At 47.8% G+C, this 12471-nt stretch overlaps 1 long non-coding RNA gene across 1 annotated transcript; it reads left to right on the forward strand.

The window, feature by feature from the left end:
* The first annotated feature begins 3071 nt into the window (after window positions 1-3071).
* Window positions 3072-9873, forward strand: LOC123569417 (uncharacterized). Its single transcript, XR_010581756.2, has 3 exons — window positions 3072-3369; window positions 4185-4325; window positions 9312-9873. It is a non-coding gene; the product is annotated as an uncharacterized lncRNA (long non-coding RNA).
* The last annotated feature ends 2598 nt before the right edge of the window (window positions 9874-12471 follow it).

A 12471-nucleotide genomic window follows, 5' to 3' on the forward strand; every position in this document is an offset into this window, starting at 1 on the left:
AACATCTGCCTCCTGGATTCAAGCAGTTCTCCTGTCTCTGCCTCCCAAGAACCTAGGATTACAGGAATGCACCACCACGCCCAGCTAATTTTGTATTTTTAGTAGAGACGCGGTTCAGACTGGTCTCGAACTCCCAACCTCAGGTGATCGGCCCGCCTCAGCCTCTCAAAGTACTGGGATTACAGGTGTGAGCCACTGAGCCCAGCCATATACCAAACTCTTAACAGTGTGAACCCAAAATATCTGAGACAGAAAGTTTATTTTGCCAAGGTTAAGGATGTGCCCATGACACAGCCTCAAGAGGTCCTGATGACATGTGCCCAACGTGGTAGGGGTACAGCTTGGTTTCATACCTTTTATTTTTTTTCTTTTTCTTTTCTTTTCTTTTTTTTTTTTTTTTTTTTTTTTTTTTTTATTTTGAGATGGAGTCTCACTCTGTCGCCCAGGCTGGAGTGCAATGCTGTGATCTCAGCTCACGGAAACCTCCGCCTCCCGGGTTAAAGCGATTCTCCTGCCTCAGCCTCCCGAGTAGCTAGGACTACAGGCATGTGCCACCACGCCCTGGTTACTTTTGTATTTTTAGTTGAGACGAGGCTTCTCCATGTTGGTCAGGCTGGTCTCAAACTTCTGACCTCAGGTGATCCACCTACCTCAGCCTCCCAACGTGTTGGGATTACAGGCATGAGCCACTGCACCCGGCCGCTTTCATACATTTTAGGAAGACAATACATCAATCAATACAGGCAAGGTTTACATTGGTTTGATCTGGAAGGGCAGGACAATTCAAAGTAGGGCGCAGCTTCCAGAGGTCAGATTTTAAAACTTTCTGATTGGCAATTGATTGAAAGAATTATTATCAGTAGAAAGGAATGTCTGGGTTATGATAAGAGGTTGTGAAGACCTAGGTTTTATCACACAGATGAAGCCTTCAAGTAGCAGGATTTAGGGAGAATAGACGGTATTGTTTCTTATCAGACCGAAGGTCCCCGTTAATGTGAATGCTGGAGGGTATAATGAGGCATCTCCCACCCCCTCCTCCATCATGGCCTGACTAGATTTTCAGGTAACTCTGGAATGCCTTTGGCCGAGAGGAGGGGTCCATTATTTTTGGTTACAACAGTGAGAAGTGAGTTGGGGGAGAACTGGACTTTTGTTTGGGTTCTATTTTATACACATCTCTATTGTTTGGATATTCTGCAGCAAGCATTAAAAATTTTTTTTAATGCTAAAGACAAATTGATGCCTTCAAGTCTGTGAACACTGTCATCCCAGCAAAGACACAGGGCACCTGCTTTCCCATGTGTTCTGGGCATGTCCTCACAAGTTGGGGTGAGAGAGAGTTGATCCCTCTGCCACTCTGCCCACTCCTGCCAATGGCTGTGCTTCCTGGCAAGTCATCAGCTCTTCTGAGCCTCAGTGTGCCCACCCATAATGCCGGCAGAGGCATCTCAGATGCTCCAGAGTCACTGGGAAATGGCACATGGGGTGGCAGGAAGGTGCGAGGGGAAGCGAACAAGAAGGCACTATGTTAGCAAAACTCAGCATGAGGGAGGCCCAGCGGCAGCCCAGCTGCTCGGCTGCAACCTCAAGGGAGGGCAGGGAAAGAAGAGGAAGGAAAGAAAAAAGGAGAGGAGCCAGGCCTGGTGGTTCACTTTGGGAGGCCAAAGAGGGCAGATCACTTGAGGCCAGGAGTTCAAGACCAGCCTGGTCAACATGGTGAAACCCCATCTCTACTAAAAATACAAAAATTAGCCAGGCGTGGTGGTGTGCATCTGTAGTCCCACCTACTTGGGAGGCTGAGGCAGGAGGATCACTTGAACCTGGGAGGTGGAGGCTGCAGTGAGCCAAGATTGTGCCACTGCACTCCAGCCTAAGCTACAGAGTGAGACTCCATCTCAAGAAAAAAAAAAAGAAGAAGAAAGAAAGAGAGAGAAAAGAAAAGAAAGGAGAGGAAGGGCCACTGGACTCTGGACTCAGTGCCCTCCTTGGTCTCATGCCCTTGCTGACCTCCCTCCCGGCATGTGAGGTCTTCATGCTGCTCAGGCCCATGGCTGACCTCCTCTCCTCTGAGAGATCCTTCCCTCCCAGGTCTTCTCCATCCAGCTGAGCAGACCAGGCCTATACAGGCTGCTTCTCGTTCCACTGAGGCCCAGCAGCTTACACCTTTGGACTGGGTGACAAAAGTGTCCTCCTTATTAGCAAAAAGAATTTTGGAGGGAAAGAGAAATGGCATCCTCAGACATCCTAGGGCAGAGTCAGAAGCAGAGAGGAGATTGAATGGGCTCGGGTGGGTGTGGAAGGTCACTGCAGGCTGCCATAGGAAGACAGGCCTGGGCTCACAGGAGCAGGATGTGGGGAAGGGGATTGCCGGGCAAGGGTGGGGACCAAAGTAAGGGCCACCTGGTAAGAGCCAGTCAGAGGAGTGGGGCAGGGTTAGACCACAAGGGAATCCAGTGCCAGGGGGCCAGAGGATGTATTGCAATGTGGGCAGCTGAACCTGAGATGTGACAAGAAGATCAGTGATTTGGCGACCTGCCCAGGCAGGCACAGCCCCAGGGTCCTGAGATGACACATTCTAAACTCAGGTGACCCGGGATTTGGGAGTTCACTAGCAACTGGTTGTCAGGCACGGGGCCTGGCACTTAGTAGGGGCTCTTCAGATATTTGTCACATGAATGAGCCAGACAGTAAGTCGAGATGCCCTTCCTAGTCACCTCCTGCCGGCGTTCACGCTGTGAACCAGCGAACTAGGCCACCGGCCTGACCCAGTTTTGCCTGTGGCCTGCCAAACCCAAGGAGAAGCAGACACGGCTGGCGCGGGCGCCCAGGGTGACTCGGAGGCGTGGCTCTGCAGTCGCCCTGGAGCAGCTGCCCTTCCGACCCTGCCTGGGCTATGACTCATCTCCGGCGGAGGAGAAAGGGGCCTTTGTGAGCCCCCAGCTCCGGCGTCTCCCGGACAACACCGCCCCCCGGTGGCCGCGAGCCGCGAGGGCTGGGGAAACCGCCCGAGAGGCAGCGCCCGAGCTCCCCACGAGCTGCGGTGCCATTGGAAGCGTCAGCGCCCGCCCCTCGGAGTCCAGCCCTGTCGCGGGGAAGAAAGGGGGAGGAACCGCCAACCCCTAGAGGGCAAGTGGGCTCAGCCCTAGGAAATGCTCCAACCCCTCCCACACGCCCCGGGAAACGGTATCCCAGAGCTCCGCTCCCTGGAGACCCCTCCAGAGAGGGACCTGGGGCCCCGCCCCGCAGCTGGAGAAGGGGTGAATGCCTTTCCTGCCGAAAGCCTGGTCAGCCGCCCTGCTTGTTGCGTCTCCAAGACCACGTGTCTGCTACATTTTAAAATTAGATTGGAACATCTGACTTACTCCTTTTGTGAGTTGCCTATTCATATCTTTGGTCTGCTTTTCCATTTTCTATTTTTTCTCTTGTTAATGTACAGAAGCAGTTAAAAAATATCAGTTCTGTCAAATGTGTTGCAAATATTTTTCTAAGCTTAGAATTTTACCTTCTAATTTTGTTTTTGGTGATATTTCATACACCACACGACGTTTTGATGTGGGATGACCTTTTGATATTTTTCTTTTCCTTTCTTTTTTTATTTTTGAGACAGAGTCTCACTCTGTCACCCAGGCTGGAGTACAGTGGCATGATCTTGGCTCCCTGCAACCTCTGCCTCCCAGCTCAAGCCTTCCTCCCACCTTAGTTAGCCTCCTTAGTAGCTGGAACCATAGGTGCACACCACTACGCCCGGCTAATTTTTGTAACTTTTGTAGAGAGGAGGTGTCGCTATGTTGCCCAGGCTGGTCTTGAACTCCTGGGCTCAAGCAATCTGCCTGCCTTGGGCCTCCCAAAGTGCTGGGATTACAGGCTTGAGCCACTACTCCTGGCCTTGATATTTTCCTTTATTCTTTCTCCCTTTGTTTTTTTTTTTAATTGTAAAACTGCTCCCATCTGAGTATCACACAGACATTTCAGATCTATATTTTTTCTTTTCTCCTCCTCTTCGCCCCTTCCCTCCCTCCATTTCCTCTTACTCCTTCATTTAGCTTTTAAATCCACCTGGGACTAATTTTGATATAAAGTGGAAGATAAAGATCTAAACTTATTTTTTTTCTGAATACTCAACTTTTCATATGTCATTGTTCGGCCTTTCTCTCTCTCTTTTTTGTTTGTTTGTTTGTTTTCAGACAGTCTTGCTTTTGTCTCCCAGGCTGGAGTGCAGTGGCACAATCTCTGCTTACTGCAACCTCGGCCTCTCAGATTCAAGCGATTCTCCTGGCTCAGCCTTCCCAGTAGCTGGGATTATAGACGCATGCCACCATGCCCAGGTAAGTTTTGCATTCTTAGTAGAGATGGGTTTCCACCACGTTGACCAGGCTGGTGTTGAATTCCTGACATCAAGTGATCCACCCGCCTCGGCCTCCCAAAGTGCTGGGATTACAGGCATGGGCCACCATGCCCAGCTCAGCCTTTCTCTTTTAGTAGAATATTTCCTCACTGGTTTGAAATATCACCTTAATTATAAACTAAATGCTCGGGCCTATTTCTGGCCAGGACCCTGACCTTATACATTAAGCCAAAGGATATGGACTTCTTTAAAAAAAAAAAAAAATCATATTAGGCCACCAATTATGGATTTAGGACATTTATTCACATTGTTTTTAAGCTCCAACTAAAAGCAGGCTTGAATGAAGCATCTGCACAGGAAACTGGAAAGATTTCATTTAAAAGGACATAAACATTTTAAGTTCTTTCTTTAAATTTATTATTATTTATTTTTAATAGAGATGTGGTCTGGCTATGTTGCCCAGGCTGGCTTTGAACTCCTGGGCTCAAGCAGTCGTCTTGCCTCAGCCTCCTAAAGTGCTGGAATTACAGGCATGAGCCACCACACCTGGCCGACATTTTAAATTCTTGTTATACAAAATGTCAAACCTTCCTCCAGAATGTTCATAGACTAAAGCACATCCTCCCAAAAGCATGTGAGAATGCCCTTTAAACTACACCGTTCTGAGGTTGAGTATTGTTTGTAAAACTACATCCCAATTTGAAAGGCAAAAATACCATCTCATTGTTCTCTCATAATTTGCATTTCTTTAATGCTTGAAAGTGAATTTTTTCATGGTCATTTATAAAATACCTAGATATAAGCTTGACACAAAATGTGCATGTCCTATAAACAACAAAAACTTAACTAAGAGGTTTTAAATAAAGTTTACATACGTGGAAAGGCATGTGACACTTGTGAATGGAAAGATGCCGGTTCTGGCCAAATTAATATATAAGTTTTGTGTGATTATTTTTTATAGCATTTTTTTTTTTATTTTTTAAAAAATTAGAGACAGCCTCTTGCTGTGTTGCCCAGGCTGGAGTGCAGTGGTGTGCTCATGGCTCACTGTAACCCCAAACTCTTGAGCTCCTGTGATCCTCCCACCTCAGCCTCCCAAGTAGCTAGGACTACAGGTGCATGCCACTACGCCCAGCTAATTTATGTATTTTTAATTTTTTTGTAGAGATAGTGTCTTGCTGTGTTGCCCAGGTTAGTCTCAAATTATTATTATTATTTTTTCTGGAAAGAGTCTCACTCTGTCCCCCAGGCTGGAGTGCAGTGGTGTGATCTTGGCTCATTGCAACCTCCAGCTCCCCAGTTCAAGCAATTCTCATGCCTCAGCCTCCCGAGTAGCTGGGATTACAGGTGTGCACCACCATGCCCAACTAATTTTTTGTTTTTTAGTAGAGACGGAATTTTGCCATGTTGTCCAGGCTAGTCTCAAACTCCTGAGCTCAGCCAATCTGCCCACCTCGGCCTCCCAAAGTGCTAGGATTAAAGGCGTGAGCCATTGTGCCCAGCCTGGTCTCAAACTCTTGTACTCGAGCGATTCTCCCACCTCGGTCTCCCAAAGTGCTGGGATTATAGGTATGAGCCACTGCACATGGCCAGTTTTGTGCAATTGTATTAATAATAAAAATTCCAATATGATATTTTTGGGGAATTTTACATAGTGAATCTAAAGGTCATAGACAAGTTGGGACAACCAAGAACACTGAAAAAAATGGCCAGCAAAGGAGAACTTGTTCATATTAGCAGGTGTTCTAGAAAGACCCTCTAATCTCCCTACCCAGCTGGGATTTTGAAGAGATGTTGTAGTGAAGTTATTATTTACAGAGACATGGGCCGGGTGAAGGGAACCAAGAGGGGAAGTTGAAGCTTGTGCAACAGCAGGACTCCATTAGCACCCCAGACAGTTCGTTCGGAGGGTCGGCCGCACCCAAGTTACAGGCCTAGGGCTGCAGCCACTGCCAGAACCACAGCAAAGCAGGGAGGGAGCAGGACAAATACATACCCCCTCCCATCCTGTCACCTGTCCCCCTTGCTGTTGCCTCTTGATGGCTGAACCTTATTCAAAGTGGCCAGGGGAAGTAAGTGATTCAATGCTTAGGGCTGGCTCAGTCTCCCAGGGCACAGAGAAAGGTAGGGGAGGCTGCAAAGAGTATCTGGGGACACAGAGATTAATCAGGACATGCGGTAAGTCCACCTTGGGACACTTTTCTAAGAAAATCATCTGCCATATGCTCAAATATTTTTTACAAGGATATGGACTGCAATATTATCTACTGTTTCAAACAAGCCAACTTAAGTGTTTGACAGTAGAAGTTTCGTTAAATAAAAAATGTTATGTCGGCTGGGCATGGTGGCTCACGAGTCATCCCAGCACTTTGGGAGGCTGAGGCAGGAGGATCACTTGAGGTCAGGAGTTCAAGACCAGCCGGTCCAACATGGCAAAACCCCGTCTCTACTAAAAATACAAAAACTAGCTGGGCATGGTGGTGCATGCCTGTAGTACCAGTTACTGGGGAGGCTGAGGCAGGAGGATCACTTGAGCCCAGGAGGTTGACGCTCAGTGAACTATGATTATGCCGCTGTGTTCTAGACTGGGTAGCAAAACGAGACCCTGCCTTAAAAAGAAAGAAAGAAAGAAAGAACCCGGGAGGCGGAGGTTGCAGTGAGCCAAGATTGAGCCGCTGCACTCCAGCCTGGGTGACAGAGCAAGGCTCTGTCTCTAAATAAATAAATAACAAAGTGAACAATTCAGTGGCATTTAGTATATTCATAATGATATGCAGTCATCACGTCTATCTAGATCCAAAGCGTTTCCATCACCCCCAAAAGAGAGCCACACTCATTATACAGTCACACTGCATTCCTCTGTCCTTACAGCCTGGCAACCACAAGTCTACTTTCTGTTCCTGTGGATTTGCCTATTCTGGATATTTCATATAGGTGGAGTCATACAGTATGTGACCTTCTGTGCCTGGTTTCTTTCACTTAGCATAATGTTTTCAAGGTTCATCCATGTGGTAGTATGAATATTTCATTCCTTTCCAAGGCCAAATAATGTTCCATTGTATGGACAGACCACAATTGGTTTATCCATTCATCCACTGATGGACATTTGGGTTGCTTCCACCCTTTGACTGTTGTGAATAGTGCTGCTATGAACATTTGTTGAGGAAGTAATAATTAGGTAGCAACCTGACAAAGCAGATTTTCTCATTTGTGAGATTTTTTTATATGAACATGTCTGGCTAATGCCTGTAATTCCAGAACTTTGGGAGGCTGAGGTGGTCAGACTGCCGGAGCCCAGGAGTTTGAGAACAGCCTCGGCAACATGACAAAAACCTAGTCTCTACAAAAAATACAAAAATTAGCCAGGGCCAGGCGTGGTGCCTCACACCTTTAATCCCAGCACTTTGGAGGCCAAGGCAGGTGAATTGCTTGAGCTCAGGAGTTTAAGACTAGCCTGGACAACATAGTGAGATCCTATCTATTTGTTTTTAAAAATTATTTTAATTTTTTTTTTTAAATGGAGTCTTACTCTATTGCCCAGGCTAGAGTGTGGAGTGCAGTGGTGCAATCTCGGCTCACTGCATGCAACCTCCACCTCCCAGGTTCAGGCGATTCTCCTGCCTCAGCCTCCCAAGTAGCCAGGATTACAGGCATGCGCCACCACACCCGGCTAATTTTTGTATTTTTAGTAGATATGGGGTTTGACCATGTTGGCCAGGCTGGTCTTGAACTCCTGACCTCAGGCGATCCGCCCGCCTCAGCCTCCCAAAGTGTTGGGATTACAGGTGTGAGCCACCAGGACAGGCCTCCAGTTTTTTTTTTAATACAAAAAATAGCCAAGTATGGTGGCACATGTCTGTAGTCCCAGCTACTCGGGAGGCAGAGGTGGGAGGATCATTTGAGCCCAGCAGTTCAAGGCTGCAGTGAGCCGAGATTGTGCCACTGTACTCCAGCCTGGGTGACAGAGTGAGGCCCTGTCTCAAAAAAAAAAAAAAAAGAAAAACATATGGTGGTATAAAAGCAAACGACATTTTTGCCATACACATAATAAAACCAGCTTTATTGATTTCCAGGAATATCTGGGTCCAAAGAAAATGTTCTGTAGAGAGAAGGGAAGAAAATAAGCATTTGTTGAGAACCAAGTGTCAGGGCTAATACATGGTAGCAAATGCTGCCCTGCCTGTATCTCCTCGGCCACCTGAAGTCACCTGCAGACAGCACCTTTAGGAAGGTGGCTTCCTACATCTCTGCCTAATGACATTTCCTGGATAACCAGCACTCGTTCACATAGGGGCAGTTCCAAGGCACTTCCTCGTCCTGTAACCGAATGGCAGGTTAGTTTGCGGAGTCCATTTTTTTTTTTTTTTGAGATGGGGTCTCACTGTGTCACCTAGGCTGGAGGCCGTGGCTCATGCCTGTAATCCCAGCACTTTGGGAGGCTGAGGGTGGCAGATCGCTTGAGCTCAGGAGTTTGAGACCTGCCTGGGCAACATGGGGAAAACCCGTTTCTACAGAAAAATGCAAAACTTAGCCAGGTAACCCAACCCCACCTGTGGTCTTAGCTACTTAGGAGGCTGAGGTGGGAGGACCACTTGAACCCAGGAGGCAGAGGTTGCAGTGAGCCGAGATCCTGCTACTGCACTCCAGCCTGGGTGACAAAGCCAGACCCTGTCTCAAGTAAATAAATAAATAAATAAATGCCTGGTATAAATTAGTCCAAAGCTAGCTTAGGGGAAGGAGTACAGGTGTCCCGCCTTTAAATATACTGCTTTACTTTTGGAGCAGAAAGCAGGCACTTTTAAAAGGCAGGGGAAGAAGTGAGCAAGTGGGGGTCTGCACGTTAGCTCTGGTATCTTAGCTACTGGGCAGTTGAACAGGTGACTGCTAGAGCCTTCGTGAGCAGGACTAGGCTGAGAAATCCCCAGGTGGGAGGGAGTCTTACGGAAATTGGCTGTTATCTCTCCAGGCAGCCTCTTGGTGAGCGAAAGTTCTGAGGCAACCAGGTGGAGGATAAGAGTTCCCTGATGGGCAGGCTTTGGTTTGCAAATCAACGTAACTCTCTAGGAGAGATCCATCTTGGAGCACAAAGTTAAATGAACTTGCCCTGTAGAGAACATCTGCTGAAAGGTGAGGTAAAAGGTTGTATTTGCATGTCTAAAGGAATGAGTAGGAAGTGGGAAACTGGGGAACAGGAGAAAGAGAAGAGAGAAAAAATAATTAACCGTCTCTTAGAAAAACGGGGCTACTCACAGTCCCTCAGCTAAATACCCTCGAAGTGTGTTTCACCCAGGCTCACAGCCGTCCCTGGTGGGGGTGAGCCCCAGTTGCCCACTGCGGTTAACTCAGACTTCTAGGGCTTTCCTCCCTTCTGGTCTCACTGGTCCCCTCCCTCACTGCCTTTAGATTTCTTACCTCTACTTGCTGATTTACCTTGAGCAATTACTTAAACTTTGTGCCTTAGGGACCTGATTTGTAACATAGGGTGGTCATAGTACCTGCTATGATGAGGACAAAAGAAGCTAACGTGTACCAAGTGCTTAGAACAGTGCCTGGCACATAGTATGTCCTCAAAAATGTCAATCATGACTACATAAATAGAACAAGTCAGCAGGCTGTGGGAAATGAAATTTACCCGGCCAGCTTTGGTTTCCACCTCTGTGAAATGTACATCAAAATGTCTATTTTGAGAGATCACTGTGAGGGGTACATTGAATGACATAACCTATGTCAGGTACAAAGAAAGCACAGGGCTTGGCTCAGAGTGGGCTAGTGCTGGACATGCTAACTGCTCTATTTTCATCAAGCGGCTGTGCTGTCAAGAGAGAATGACCTCTACCAAGCAAGAAGGGCCAAGAGTTGGGGTGCAGGTGAGACCATTTCTGACTCCCAGGCCACTTCCTCCTTTGTCACTGGAGAAAGGTGCGATTTCAGGCAGGTCGTGTCCCTTGGGCCTTGGTTTTAACATCTCTAAAAAGGAGTGATTGGATTTGGGGGATTGCTAAATGATGTCCTACTGGCTCTAAAGATCTAGGGAGAGCCCCTGTCCTGAAATAGACACACACACACACACACACACACATTCCTATACACACATAGACAAACACATCCTATATACACACATACATTCACACATACACAATACATACATATACTCATATACACATATGCTTATGTAACTGATAGGTTCTTCCTTCCTGCTGCACAAATAAAGAACACGCCATAGCAGTAAGGAAAGAATTTAATTGACTTGTAGCCAGCCACGCCACACTCAAACCAATCTCCTCCAAGGCTCAAAGGCAGTTTGGGTAAAGGGTGGGGGTGGCCAGGCAATGGGTGCTTGCTGCTGATTGGTTGGAGTGGAGATGAAATCAGAGGGGGTCAAAGCTGTTGTCTTGAACTGAGTCACTCCTGGGTGGGGTCACAGGAGCCTTCAGGTCCAGGTGGAGCCATGGGTGTCAGACACGCAAAAATATCTGAAAAGATATCTCAAAAGGTCAGTCTACAATAGTGATGTTATCTGCAGGATCCCTCTGGAATAATGGCTACGCCTTATCAGAAATCAGGTTCCTCTTCTCCCCCTAGTCTAATGGCCCTTCATCAGCTTTAAAAGGCAGTTGACTTTTGGGGAAGGCCTAGTATAATTTAAACTATAACCTTGGCAGGGTGCTGTAGTTCATGCCTGTAATCCCATCACACTCGGAGGCCAAGGTGGGTGGGTCACTTGAGGCCAGGAATTCGAGACTAGCCTGGGCAACAGGGCAAACCCCATCTCTACTAAAAATGCAATAAAATTAGCTGAGTGTAGTGGCACGGACCTGTCTCAGCTACTTGGGAGGCTGAGGCATGAGAATCACTTGAACCTGGGAGGCGGAGGTTGCGGTGAGCTGAGATTGCACCACTGGACCCCAGCCTGGGCAACAGAGAGAGACCCTGCCTCTAAATAAATAAACAAACAAACAAACAAATAAATAAACGATAATCTAAATGTCTCCCAAAGTTAGCTTAGCCTAAGCCCAGGAATGATTAAGGCAAATGCAAGATGGGGGTGGGTTAGATTAGATCTCTTTCACTGCCATAATTTTCTCAATGTTACAGTCTTTGCAAAGGCAGTTTCACTCACACACACACTGCAGAGAGGAAGCCGCTGTGGCCACATTGGGCCAGTGACTCACCTCTGGAAGCTTTAGTCTCCAGGCTTGGTTGGCCTTGAAAATCACCCTAGAGAAGAATAATGTGTCCAGAAAACATTTCCAGGCACTTCCATGTGCTGTGCAAATGCTGTTTTCTTCTTAGGTCCCTCTTCTCCTTTTGTCACTTTGCAAATGTCTGCAGCTGCCTTGGCCAAGTGTGGGATCAGGTCACATTGCTCTGCCGAGGGCTGGGCTGGGGCCCAGGAAGCCAGACTCTCCAGATCAGCCTGCCCTGTCCTCCCACCCACCTCTTCCCAGCCCCTGCAAGAATTCAGTTAGCCCGGAGGAAGAAGGCAACAGCCCTTGGGGGTGTTTTACTGGGCTCCTCAAACATGGCTGCAGCCCTTCCCAGGAAGCCAGGTTAAGAGAAAACTACAGAACAGATGGGGCCTGGGAAGGAGGAAGCATTGGACTGAAGAGGCACAGAGACGAGCAGGGAGAGGGCTGAGTGATGCAGGTGCAGCCTCTGGGCTGGCTCCAGGCCTTAGACACACATGGCAGGCCTTCACTTAGTGCCGGGACAGCTCCAGTGGGCAAGCAGAACAACTTTCTTGTTTTTCTGTACCTGTGCCCCATTTCTGATTCGGAGTTCCTTTGCCATTAGGCTGGTGGGGAAAAATATGTAACTTCTTTCTTTCTTTATTTTTTGGAGACAGAATTTCACTCTGTCGCCCAGGCTGGAGTGCAGTGGTTCCATCTCGGCTCACTGCAACCTCCACCTGCAGGGTTCAAGCATTTCTCCGGCCGCAGCCTCCCGAGTAGCTGGGACGACAGGTTCATGCCACTGTACCCAGCTAATTTTTGTATTTTTAGTAGAGATGGGGTTTCACCATCTTGCTCAGGCTGGTCTCAAACTCCTAGGCCCAAACAATCCACCTGCCTCAGATGCCGCTAGGATTACCACCCCACCTGGCCTAAATATGTAACTTCTTCCAG

The sequence above is a fragment of the Macaca fascicularis genome, chromosome 16 (genome assembly GCF_037993035.2).
Source record: "Macaca fascicularis isolate 582-1 chromosome 16, T2T-MFA8v1.1".
NCBI lineage: Eukaryota > Metazoa > Chordata > Mammalia > Primates > Cercopithecidae > Macaca > Macaca fascicularis.